This window comes from Puma concolor, chromosome B1 (assembly GCF_028749965.1).
Source record: "Puma concolor isolate L17-30 chromosome B1, mPumCon1.1.hap2, whole genome shotgun sequence".
Classification (NCBI taxonomy): domain Eukaryota; kingdom Metazoa; phylum Chordata; class Mammalia; order Carnivora; family Felidae; genus Puma; species Puma concolor.
In genome coordinates, this window is record NC_141670.1 from 44791410 (window position 1) to 44804195 (window position 12786).

A 12786-nucleotide genomic window follows, 5' to 3' on the forward strand; every position below is an offset into this window, starting at 1 on the left:
CTCTCGGGCAGCTCCTCTCCGCCCCGCTGACTACCTTCTTCCTCCTTTCGCACCCCCTGCCCCCAAACACGGGACTGCATTTCCCGGCAGGCGCCGCGGCCAGCGGCCAATGAGAGGCTGAGGATTTGGCGGCGGCGGCGGCGGCGGCGGCGGCGGCGTTCCGAGAGCCCGGGTGGGGGGGCTTTGTGCGCGGCGGCGGCGGCGGCGGCGGCGGGAGCGGGCGGCGGCGGCGGGAGCGGCGACCAGGACGGAGGCGGAGACCGAAGGGGACTGTCCACTGGTCGCTGCGGAGAGGCGTGCGAAGGCCGAGTAGAGCCCCGAGGACCTTGCTGCTCCGGCGCGGCCGCCAGCCACAGCCTTCTCTCTGGCAGCAGCGGCTGCGCGGCGACCCCCCATCATCCTTCCACCGCCCCTGGCCACCCCGTCTCCCGCAGCCTTCCTCATCTCAGCTTCACGCCCGGCCTGGCCGGCCGCGGCCCTCCTCGGTGCCGGCAGCCATGGCAGAGGCGTCCGGCGCGAGGAAAATCTAGCCCGGGGATTTCATGCGGCCTAGCTCGGTTCCGTCTCCTCCCCCCGCAGCCCCGGCGGCTGCCCGCACCCCAGCCCCACTCCGGGCCTCCGTGTCTCTCCTGTGATCGTACTGACACGGCCGGGGGGTTAGAATGGAACAAACTGAAGGTAAAGTTAATGCGTCTGTGTGTGTATGTGTGTGTGCTGGAAGGAAGGGCTGAGGAGGGAACGACGAGGAGGGAGCGACGTAGGGATGGGACCCGGGTAGAGAGAGAGAGAGACCCTAACAAGGATGGGAGGACAAGCTGGTGGCCAGAAAGGGTTCGAGGGGAGCTCGGTAGGAAGAGCAGAGGGCTAGGTGGGGGGTGTGGAGATTGGGAGGTGGGGCAGAGGAGGTAGGATCGGGATGAGCGATGGAGTGGCGCCGAGGTGGGAATTGGGAGTAAAGGTGGGATGGGGGCGGGGATAAAGATGGAACGGGGGAGGGGCGGGGAACGAGAAGAAGAGTTAGGTTTGGAGATTAGAGACCTGGGTGAACTGAACTAGGTTTGGGGGTGCAGTGTGGAAACTTGAAGAGTCTGGGGGAAGGGGACAGAATTGTATGGAGAAATGGGGCATCAAGAGAGGAAACGAGGGGATGGAAGTAAAGGAAAAGGTGGATTAGGAAAAGGGATATAAATTGTTGAGACAGGATGCATAGGAAGATAGGACGCAGACTCAGGAAACTGGAAGACTTAGAATTGGCATAGGGAGGGAAATGCACTGAATGTTGAGAAGGATGAGAACTACCGACCAAGCATCACAGAGTGGGAGGAAAAGAAGGGGAAGGGGGTTGTTAAAGGAAGGGAAAGCCTTTTGTTCCTATATTTCTGTGTATTCTGGGCCTTTTCTTTCAAGGCTAGAGAATGTAGAAGAAGCTAGTGGTTCTAGTGTTGTGATTGCTGTGAAATGAGGAGGTGTGGGGTTTTACTGTTTTGAGGGAGGAGGAAATGTGTTAGTGTTATGGTGTCAAGACAGCAGAGACATGGCCATAATTTGATGGTTTTGCTGAGGGAGTGAAGACTATTCAGATTTAAAGGGGGTAGGGGCAGCCATGTTTGCTGCCAGGCACTGCAGTGTAAATAAATTCCTTCTCTCCGACAGCAGTATGAATGTGGAAGGGGCCAGTTCAGATTGTCAACCCCCTTTCTTTCTATTCATGAACTCTTCCCATACATCTTGTGGTAATTTAAAATTATTCATAACCACCAAAGGAGGTAGTGATGTTTTCCATCTTGTGTGTTTTGCTGCTCCCCCCACCCCCTTTCCCTCTTCCTTCTGGTTGCAAACAAGGCATGCTAATGAACTGCAGTGTAAAATTAACCCTTTTTATAAAGTTGAAACTGTATGTTTACTGGGTGAAGGAATCATTGCTATCGTATTTCAAATGTGATCATAAAAACTCTTAAATGTTGAAAATTCATTTGTTTTAGAAGCTTCGGAAGCAGTCAACATGTTTTCTGAAATTCTTTAAGTAAACAAGGAAATTGCATTGGTTATTTTTCTTGGGCTTGTGTTCTTGGCAAAGCACTGTGTGGGGGTGAGAAGGGGTAGAAAGATCTGCTTGTGGTAGGTTATGTTCTTGCTGTATTTTGAATGTTGGAAAATTAGAAGTAGGTGCATTTTACAATGATGTTATCGACAGTTCATGCTCATAGGTGACGGGTGTGTTAAGAAGTGTTTTTCTTTTAATACGCTCTCTCTCCTCCATCCCTTCTCTTTGCTTCATGGGTACAGGTCAGTACAGTCTCCAGATGTCAGCTCAGCACAGTGTAATGATCTATGAAGTAGGCATGCAGTTCTTAGAGCCTCAGTGAAGTGCCGGATTTTTGGGGTTTTTTTTTTTTTTTGTTTTTTGGTGAGAACTTCAGGTTACTCTCAGGAAAGCTACAATAACGCTTTAATGTATTAAAATGTAACTGCTTGTGTAATTTGAAATGGTTACTGTTCTAAAGGTTTAAATCCTGACAAACTTACAGTAGATACATTGTTAAGTGGAGCCTATTTTATTTTCCTATTGAAAAGGATTAAGTGTGTGTGTGTGTGTGACCTTTTATTTTTGTTTTATAGTTGTAATTGGGGTAATTCAAACTTTAATCCATCATATTGATTTTGAACCTGTTCTCTAATACCAGGAAGGTGTGTTAAAATTGTAATATGATGGACTCAAACCAGTTGTACTGCATATTGATTTAATCTATCTTAATGCAATATCCTTTCAGTTGTTATATAGAAGTTTAGGAGGTGTTCTTGGTGTGTTGAAAAAATTAAATTGAATATTGTTAGAGTAATACTTTATGAGAGTACTTTTAGTTTAAAGGCCAGATTCAAAACTTGATGTATTTTGACTTGATGATATTCAGCCTGAATTTTTAATGTTTGTTTATTTATTTTTGAGAGAGAGAGAGAGAGAGACAGAGACAGAGAGACAGAGAGACAGTGCAAGCAGGGGAGGGAACAGAGAGAGGGAGACACAGAATCCGAAGAAGGCTCCAGACTCTGAGCTGTCAGCACAGAGCCTGATGTGGGGCTCTCGTGAACCACTGGATCATGACCTGAGCTGAAGTTGGCCGCTTAACTGACTCAGCCACCCAGGCGCCCCTAAGCCCAAATTTTAAAAAATTCTGTGAGGAAAAGTTTCACTCAAAAAAAAAAACTATTCAATATGCTTTTTTGGAATTAATTTTTATGGAGATCTCATTTTTATATCTTCCACTCAGTTGACGTGTTATTTGTAATTAACTGGTAAAATTGTGTGCGTGAACTATCACTGCCATAAATTTAGGAAAATGAGAAATTCTTGTATATTGAAAGAAGAAAAAAACTCATGTTGGAAGCTTGAATTACTTTTTTAAAAAAGTGTATTCCTATGTATTCAGTATTTTGTCAAAAGCAGGGTCCCCTGACTAGCTGTATTGAGTATTCTGGCTCTTTGGATAGGTATCCACATAATGAAGAAGGCTATTCTAGTTAGATAATAATTAATTAAAACCCAGACTTCGCTGTGATTACCATGTCTGTCAGCCCACTTGCTACCTGTGATAGCTTTTTTTTTTTTTTTTTTTAATCTTACTAAATATGCTCTTTCCTATACTAATCAGATTGATTCAATTTTGGGTAAAGGAAATTGGTTGCCTTTGAGATGGTCCTCCTTGAGTGAATTGTCAAATCTGATTCTAAAGACACTCAGTTTCTGAAGTTTATGATATAATAATTATAGCAATGCTGCTAATAGTTGTCTTCTTACAGTATGTTATGCTAAGTGCCTTACACGTATAATTTCCTTTTATCCTACCAACAGTTGCATGAGGTCGGTACTATCGACTCCTTTTTAGAGATGGAGAAATTGAGGTTAAGTATCTTAACAGCACACAGATGGTAACTAGCAAAGCCAGTATTTGAATCCAGGTCTTTTCTAATTATATAACCTGGATCGGCAGGTCTTTTAGTTTCTTTTAAAAAATTTATAAAGATTAAAAAAAACTATAAAGATAATACATGTTCATTATGTAAATTTTTTTTCAAATATTATAAAAGGCTAAGAGGTAAAAAAAAAAAAAAAAGTTAGCACCCCATTTCCCCCAATAACCATTTTGAGGTTTCTTCTGAAAATATATTATAAAAGGCTAAGAGGTAAAAAAAAAAAAAAAAAAGTTAGCACCCCATTTCCCCCAATAACCATTTTGAAGTTTCTTCTGAAAATATCTATAGATATTTTCTATATATTCTATTTCTTCTAGAAAATATCTGTACATACATATGTATATCTGTCTTAAAATACATTCAAAATGGGTCATACTGTCTGCATTTGCTATTGTGGTGTTTGGGGTTTTTGTTTGTTTTTGTTTTTTGCTCTTGTGTTTTAATAGGCTACCTGGGACATCCTTTTATTTTATTTTATTTTATTTTATTTTATTTTTTCAACGTTTTATTTTTATTTTTGGGACAGAGAGAAACAGAGCATGAACGGGGGAGGGGCAGAGAGAGAGGGAGACACAGAATCGGAAACAGGCTCCAGGCTCCGAGCCATCAGCCCAGAGCCTGACGCGGGGCTCGAACTCACGGACCGCGAGATCGTGACCTGGCTGAAGTCGGACGCTTAACCGACTGCGCCACCCAGGCTCCCCTGGCACATCCTTTTAAATTAGCACATATTTGATCTACAAGTGTTTTTAATTAAAAAAAAATTTTTTTTTAATTTTTTGAGAGAGGGAGACAGAGCATGAATAGGGAGGGGCAGAGAGAGAGGGAGACAGAATCCTAAGCAGACTCCAGGCTCTGAGCTGTCAGCACAGAGCCCAGTGCCAGGCTCGAACTCACAAACTGTGAGACCATGACCCAAGCCAAAGTTAGATGCATACCTGACTGAGCCACCCAGGCACTCCTACAACTTTTTTTTTTTTTTTTTAAAGGGTCATGTAGTATTCTATTGTTTGGAATATTGATTAACAGGATGTTAACTATTTTTACTATGTAAAAGTATAGCAGGTTCTGAATTAAGTACCTAATAGCCAATTTAAATGGAAGAGATATAATCCAACTACTTTATTTTATAAGAGAGAAAACAGAGGCCTAAGGAAGTTAAGTTCCTTTGGTGACAGATCTGTACCTGGCTCTTTATACTACACCACATTACTTCATTTATTATGAAGGTATTTGAGCTCTCTGTAAAAGCTCAAGGTGAAGGGGAATATTCAAGGTTAGGCACGTTTAATATAATGAATGCAAAAGGATTAAGTTGCAGTGAGGCAAAGGATCTTGTTTCTTTTTTTCATACTTTGTTCACTATGTTGTACATATAGTATATGCACGAAGCATTCTTACATGCATAAATGAACCCTGTCTAAGGATCTTAGAGTTTGTGTTTTGGGTAACGAAATGGTTTTGGCAGAATTTTTCCTGTTTTAATAAAATTATCAATGAAATAAAATAGCAGTGAAATGAAAAAAATAAGAGGTCCATCGTGGTCCTAGAAAGGAACTTGGAAAGAAAATGGAGTCACTAGTAAGTTTTTAAAAATGAGCTAAAAAATAGCTCATTGAAAACAAGTTTTAAAAGATCTTAGCAGGCACCACTGATTACTTTATTTTTAATTATTTTTGTCAAGAAGAAAATAAGTTACCATGGATACTTATTCATTGGATTCTTTTGAAACAAATTCAGTTTTAGACACTTAAAATTTAGAATTATCAAAGCCTTAAAAAGATTTAGAATTTGGTGTCTATAAACTTTGTTTCTTGATACAATGCTGTTTTTAGTTTTACTTTAAAAAAAAAAAAGTAGAGTCTGTTATTTTTTGAAAGAGCAACTAAGATGATTTATTCCTTTGTTAATAAACAACATGTCCAGCATTTGAGTTTTTAAATGAATGGTCACCTTTATTTCTGCAGGCTAATCTTTTTATAAATGTTAATAAAGGTAGATTTAAGAAATTGATTATACTACAACTACCCAACACGTTTTTAAAAAGCTTACAGAGTTTTAGTTTTGGTTTTTATTGTTGATTTTACTAAGTACCTAGTAAGTACTTTCAAACACTTCGTATTATGTTGTGCCTGCACAGTGTGGCATAAAATAAAGGTAAAAGGCATATTTAAAATTTTGTGAAGTTAGAGAATGTTCAGTTCTCACTACATGGATATGTATTATTACTCCTAAAATATATCTGCCTATCGATGAGATTTTGAATTTGCAAAGCTCCTTGAAAAATGATTCTTGACTTATTTTTAAATTTATTAAGATGTGGATCTGTAACTCTTTTTTTACTAGGTTCCTTTTTTCATGTAGATTTAGAGCTACATTGAGGAGAAAGTGAAGGGAAAATGAAAAAAATTTGTATCCTTTACATTTTAACTGTATAAATGTATGAATTTATTATCTAATAGTACCTTGCACTTATGACATCTTCTAAGATGTTTGATTGAATTCCTACATGATAACTGGACTTGTTTTTAAAATGTGAAGTTGGAAAGCATAAAAATTATTTAACCCAAATTTAAAGATGGGAAAATTGAGGTTTCAGGAAATCCTTAGGCCGAGTAGATTGGCATGTTAGGTAGAATAAGGTTTTCAGAGTTCTGATTACTTAAAATTTTTTTTTAGGGATGCCTGGCTGGCTCAGTCAGTAGAGCATGCGACTCTCCATCTTGGGGTCGTGAGTTCCAAAACCCCACGTTGAGTGTGGAGCTTACTTAAAAAAGACACTTTTAAAAAAATATGTGTTTCTTGACTTTTTCTTCATAGCCTGCATTATCCTTACTTTAATAGATAAACATTAAATAACAGTAAAGTGTTTTCTACCATGGAACATGCTTTTTGAATTTTGTATGATGTATATACATACATCTTGAAGTACATAGATGGATATTTTAAATTTAAGAAATGTATGTATTCCTGGGATTTTGTGAGTCAAACAAAACTTGGTTTATCAAGTTGATTTGAGATGAAGAAGTCTTGTATGGAGGCTTGCCTTTAACTAGTGGCATTTTGGCTGTAGCCAAGACAGTATTGTGTCTGTTGAGTCTTGTGTAACTAATATCTCTTAGCTATAGAGTCTTAAGAAAACTGTACATTTAAACACATACACATAAAACACCTTAAGAAAGAAACAATTTTAAACTTTTAAGTTGTGAAATATGACATATAAAGAAAAAAGCACAAAACCTAAATGTACAGGGCACCTGGGTGGCTCAGTTGGTTGAGCGTCTGACTCCTGGTTTGGGCTCAGGTCATGATCTCACACGGTTCATGAGTTTGAGCCACACATCTGGCTTTGTGCTGACAGTGCAGAACCTGCTTGGGATTCTCTCTCTCTCTCTCTCTCTCTCTCTCTCTCTCTCTCTGTGTCCCTCCCACTCTCTCTTTCTCTCAAAATAAATAAACAAACTTGAAAAAAAAAGATTAAAAAAAAACCCTAAATTTACAGTATAAACAAATAATTAGAAAGTAAACATTATGTAGTGACCACTCAGGTAATAAACCCTTTAAGGAAAACTACAGAGACTGCTTCATTGGTTTAGTTGGTATTGCCTTGATGGTAGTTGGACTTTCAGGATAACAGTATGCTGAAAGTAATCTGAAAAATTAATGATGAGGGGTCAAGAAATGTAAAAACTGAATCACCAGTTACTGTTATTATCAAAAGGGTTATCTAGGCAATTAAAAACAAGTTTCCTACCAGTGTAGTCATTTAGTGATTTGAAATCTTAGTGCTATATTAATGAATGTGAAACAAAAAATGACACCAAATTCTATAAGAATAATCATGCCATTTTATACAAAGTGTTTTTTTTCAGAGTTCATCTCTGATACAGTTTTTTGTAGAATTTAATGACTACTGATTTTTAGATTAATATGCAAACTCTAACAATGATTTTTGCTTAGAAAATATCAAATTTGAGTTATTAATAATATCCTAAGCTAAGTATCTTATTTTATAAAAACTGCTTTGACTCTCTTGCTTTCACATTAATGTAACTATTCAAGAAGTATTAACCTGAGAAGTAATCAGTAGTGACATTCTATTTGGACACTTCATCCTTGATACCTTTTGATTCTTATCTTTTCTGTATTTTGTTTAGGTGAATCAAATTTTTTTGAAACTGAAGAAAGTTACTTGAGGGTGCTTCTTTGTCTTAACAGACTGTTTTCTTATATGTTTGGAAGTGTTAAATGTTGATTTTCGAGGATTTTGATAACAGAGAAAATTGAATTTTTTTCCTTTCTGACTACCTGTTGCATACAGTATACTTGCATAAAATTCTGCAGTGTGGACTTTGGAAAAGACATTTTTGGAACACATTTTTGGAACATATCTACATACATAAAGTAAAACCTTTATTTGGTTATTGTAATTTTGTTACTTTTTAAGCTTTTTTTTTTTTTAATGATTTCTGCAGAATCCCAATACGTTAGCACATAGTATTTCATATTTGGTTGTGATGAGAAACTTTTTGCTGTGCTTTACCATACCCTTGAATTCCTTCCTGTAATGCCGTAGAATGTTCTTTTTTATTCTGGCTAATTTTCCCCTAGCAAAGATGATAAGTAATTATTTTAAATCTTGAAATGAACATACATGTTGAGTTTTCCTAGATGTGGAAGCAAATGTGATTTGATATAATAATGTTTTAAACCTAGATTAGGTAGTTTGGCTTTGTGTATGAAGTAGAGTTAATACGCTTTTGGCCAGCTCGTGGTTTCTGTGTTAACACCTGTAAAATTAAGTGTGGATCATTACAATTTATTTTATTGGGGATAGAATTAGTTAAGGTTTTAAACTATGAGGTTAATGTATTAATTAAGGTATTGGACACATATACATACATGCACACACATAATACTCGTGAGAAATGCTGATGGCCCTGTTTTTATTTTTTAATGGAAAATTTGTACTTTTCAAAGTGGCTACTAGTTTAAAAATAACACTTATGTTTAACTTATGAAAGGATTTTTATTGTAGAGAAATTGAAGACTAGTCAGATATAGAGAAGATTAAGATCACTTGAAATTCTGCCAGTTGGAAGTAACTATTGACATTTTGTTCTATATCTTTCCAGTGTTTTCTCTTATGCATCTATGTATTTTTTTTAACAAACTGCAGTTGTACATTAATATTATTTTGGTAACATGGTTCATTGTGAAATTAATTTTTTGAGAATGTGATTTTTTTTTTTTTTTTTTTAATTTTTTTTTTTTCAACGTTTATTTATTTTTGGGACAGAGAGAGACAGAGCATGAACGGGGGAGGAGCAGAGAGAGAGGGAGACACAGAATCGGAAACAGGCTCCAGGCTCTGAGCCATCAGCCCAGAGCCTGATGCGGGGCTCGAACTCACGGACCGCGAGATCGTGACCTGGCTGAAGTCGGACGCTTAACCGACTGCGCCACCCAGGCGCCCCGAGAATGTGATTTTTGAATTGACATTTAATTTCATTGTATGGGTATGCCATATCTGTTTACCATTCTTCTATTGATGGTATTTTAGGTAGTTTGCAGTTTTGGGATATTATGATTTGATGAACATCCTTATACATTAAAAAACAAAAACCTTTATGACTGTGATTATTTCCTTACAACAGATTCCTAGAAATAGAATTACGTAACAGATATGAACATTTCAAAGGCTTTTAACACATATTGCCAGTTGGTTCTCCAGAAGGGTTTTTTTAAATAACAGTTTTGTTGAGAAATAATTCACATACCATACAATTCACCCACTTAAAGTATACAATGCAGCATTTTTTAGTATATTCGTAGAATTGTACAGTCATCACCACAATTAATTTTAGAGCATTTCCAGAAAATTTTGAGCTAGTTTAAACTCCGAGCAATATCAGAAAGGCTTTGTTAAATTTGTGGTTTTTAAAGTGTAGTGCAAATGTATAATAACACAATCATTTATGTGATAACATATTTTTTCTTTGTGATCACCATTTTTTTTTAAATTTTATTTCCAGCTTTTTTTTTTTTATTTTTTTTATTTTTGAGAAAGAGAGAAAAGACGAGCAGAGGAGCAGCAGAGAGAGGGTGACAGAGGATCTGAAGCAGGCTTCATGCTCTCCGCGCAGAACCCAATGCAGGGTTCGAGCTCGTGAGCCTTGAGATTGAGCTGGCTTAACAGACTGAGCCACCCAGGCATCCCCAAATTTTAGTTCTACCTTTATTGAGATACAATTGACTGACACACACTTTATATCCATTTATAAGTGAGTTTAGAAAGTTACTGATGAAGATGCTCATATCCTATGTTCAGAAATCCTGACATAACAGAGTTTAAGTTTATGAAACAAAGTATGTGGCAGATTTTTTACAAATTATAAAATCATTCTCCAGTCAAGTTGCCTTTATTGAGAGAGTGTTGTATATGGTTTAAAATATGTTTCTTTTCGTTCAAATTTTATTTAGAAACATTTTATTTTAGAAAATGGCTATAGAAAGTGTGCTATACCTGTATAATTAACTATAGCAAACTTGTCACCCTAAAGAAAGTATGGTTTTCTTTTTATTAAGAGAGGTTTGCTTTGCTTAAATGACCTTCACCCTGAAAGTTGTTCTGTCATTCTGTGTGCTTTAAGCCATTTGACAAAACATCTTTTTTTTTTCCCCCAACTCATGGGCCTGTGGAGTATAGGGCAAGAGACCCACCTTAACAACTAAGGCTCGGTGTTGTCATCCCTGGAGATGAAAATATCTACTTTTTGGAGTTATAGTGATCCAAATTAGAACTGCTAGAGTGTACCTGGAACTGGACCAGGCATATAGCTGATAATTAATGACTTAAAAACATTTTTTTTAACATTTTTATTTATTTTTGAGAGAGAGAGAGAGAGAGAGAGAGAGAGAGAGAGAAGTGGGGGAGGGGCAGAGAAAGAGGGAGACACAGAATCTGAAGCAGGCTCCAGGCTCTGGGCTGTCAGCACAGAGCTTGAGGTGGACCGCAAGATCATGACCTGAGCCGAAGTCAGACGCTCAGAGCTACCCAGCTGCCCCCCAAAATTATTTTAATGTTTATTTAGAGAGAGAGACAGAACATGAGCAGGGAGGGACAAAGAGAGGGGGACACACAGAATCCAAAGCAGGCTCCAGGCTCCAAATTGTCAGCACAGAGCCCCATGCAGGGCTTGAACCCATGAACCGCGAGATCATGACCTGAGCCAGTCAGAGAGTTAACAGACTGAGACACCCAGGTGCCCCGATGACTTTTTTTTAATATAAGAAAAATAATATTTGCAAAATGAACTAGACTTTAGTCCCATGTTTAATAGATGAAGAAATGAATTCATCTGGCCTAAACTCAGTTTCAAAGAAGTTAAAAGTGAATGTTAACTAATACTTGAATAGAATCTTTGCATGGGTTATGTGAGTGTTTCCCAGTTGTAAGAATTCATGCTGGTACAAGTACGAACATGAAGTTAACTTTCCAGTCCAAATTTACTTGCACTGTTGTCATTACAACAGCATGGTGGCTATAGCTTCACCAATGCTTAGTGTTCTGATTCAGCAAATAGCTGATAGTGTAAAATTTGAGTATATGGTATGAAGTGTCTTATGTCCTAACTTTTATTGCTTATTTTGAAATGGAATGTTGAATACAGTTGATCCTAAAATACTAAAGTGATAAACCTGATGAACCAAAAACCAAAAACTGGTCTTTATAGGAAAGATAAACTTAGTAAATTACTATTTTAGATATTATAATAAGTTACTTAGTATTTTAAAAACCACATATCAGTTCTTTGATGCATTCTCTTTTTGTCTTGCTGTGGTGAATGGAGAATACAAGGTAAAGTCAAATTTAAACATTTACAAAATTTTGAGAACCAATCTCAAATCATTTTACTATAACTTAAAAGTTTGTTGGTGAAAGAGGTAGGAAAATATGTGGATGAACTTGCTAGTTTACTAGATTTCATAGTGCATGGAGCAAGATGACTGATTGGAGTTACTTATTTTGTAGTAATTTTTAGTATGAGTCAATACCCTTGATGGAAGGGATTGGAAAATAATCTAAATTTTCTTCAAGTGTTAATACCATGTCTGCTGTGCCAGGTGGGGTCAAGAACAAAGTGAAGACCATCGAGGTTAAACCAAGTAGATAAGGGAAATATGGTATATTACTAGTAAGTTTTATATTGGTATAGGCAATTCAATAGTATTGAGGTTTAGTCAGGAAAGAACTACAAAGCATCCTAAACTTATTGTATAACAATGAAATCATAGTCAATGAAATTTGTATAATTGTATTCAATGACACACTTACTAGTCCATTGAAATACAATATAGGGTGGGGTTTTTTTGTTTTGTTTGTATTTCATTAGTTAATTGTGTTTTATTTCATGCAGGTCACTTCCTAATACAGGATATTTTAATATCCTTGACCCTTATCCACACATTTTTTGTGGATAATTTTTAAGTGAAAATTTCAGAAAATATTTGTGGCAGTAACACTGTAGTTAAACAGATTGTGGGGTAATACAGTTGCGCTTTTAAAAATAGTGTTGCTCTTTTATTAGTAGTATAGACTCAGAAAAATTAAAATAAAAATTAGAAGAAAATGTGCCACTTATGTAACGCACCTTTATTATTTACTTAGAGAATTTGGTAGAAAGAAATATGGTAGAAAGAAATATGGGGCTGATTTTACCCCCTAAAATTTTATTTATGTAAATAGATATTGATTGTCAATTTCATATAATTGTTTGCTCTTTCAAATAATGAACATCTTTATGTAATGTT

General features: G+C 37.1%; 1 protein-coding gene across 8 annotated transcripts in view; it reads left to right on the top strand.

Annotated features, from left to right (window-relative positions):
• Nucleotides 1–554: 554 nt before the first annotated feature.
• The window catches only part of NSD3 (nuclear receptor binding SET domain protein 3), a 118675-nt gene continuing 106443 nt past the window's right edge, over nucleotides 555–12786 (top strand). For all 8 annotated transcript variants that reach the window (XM_086703689.1, XM_086703690.1, XM_025922414.2 and 5 more), the window contains exon 1: nucleotides 555–678. The gene's annotated coding sequence lies outside the window, so the exon portion shown is untranslated. The remainder of the gene's footprint in view (nucleotides 679–12786) is intronic.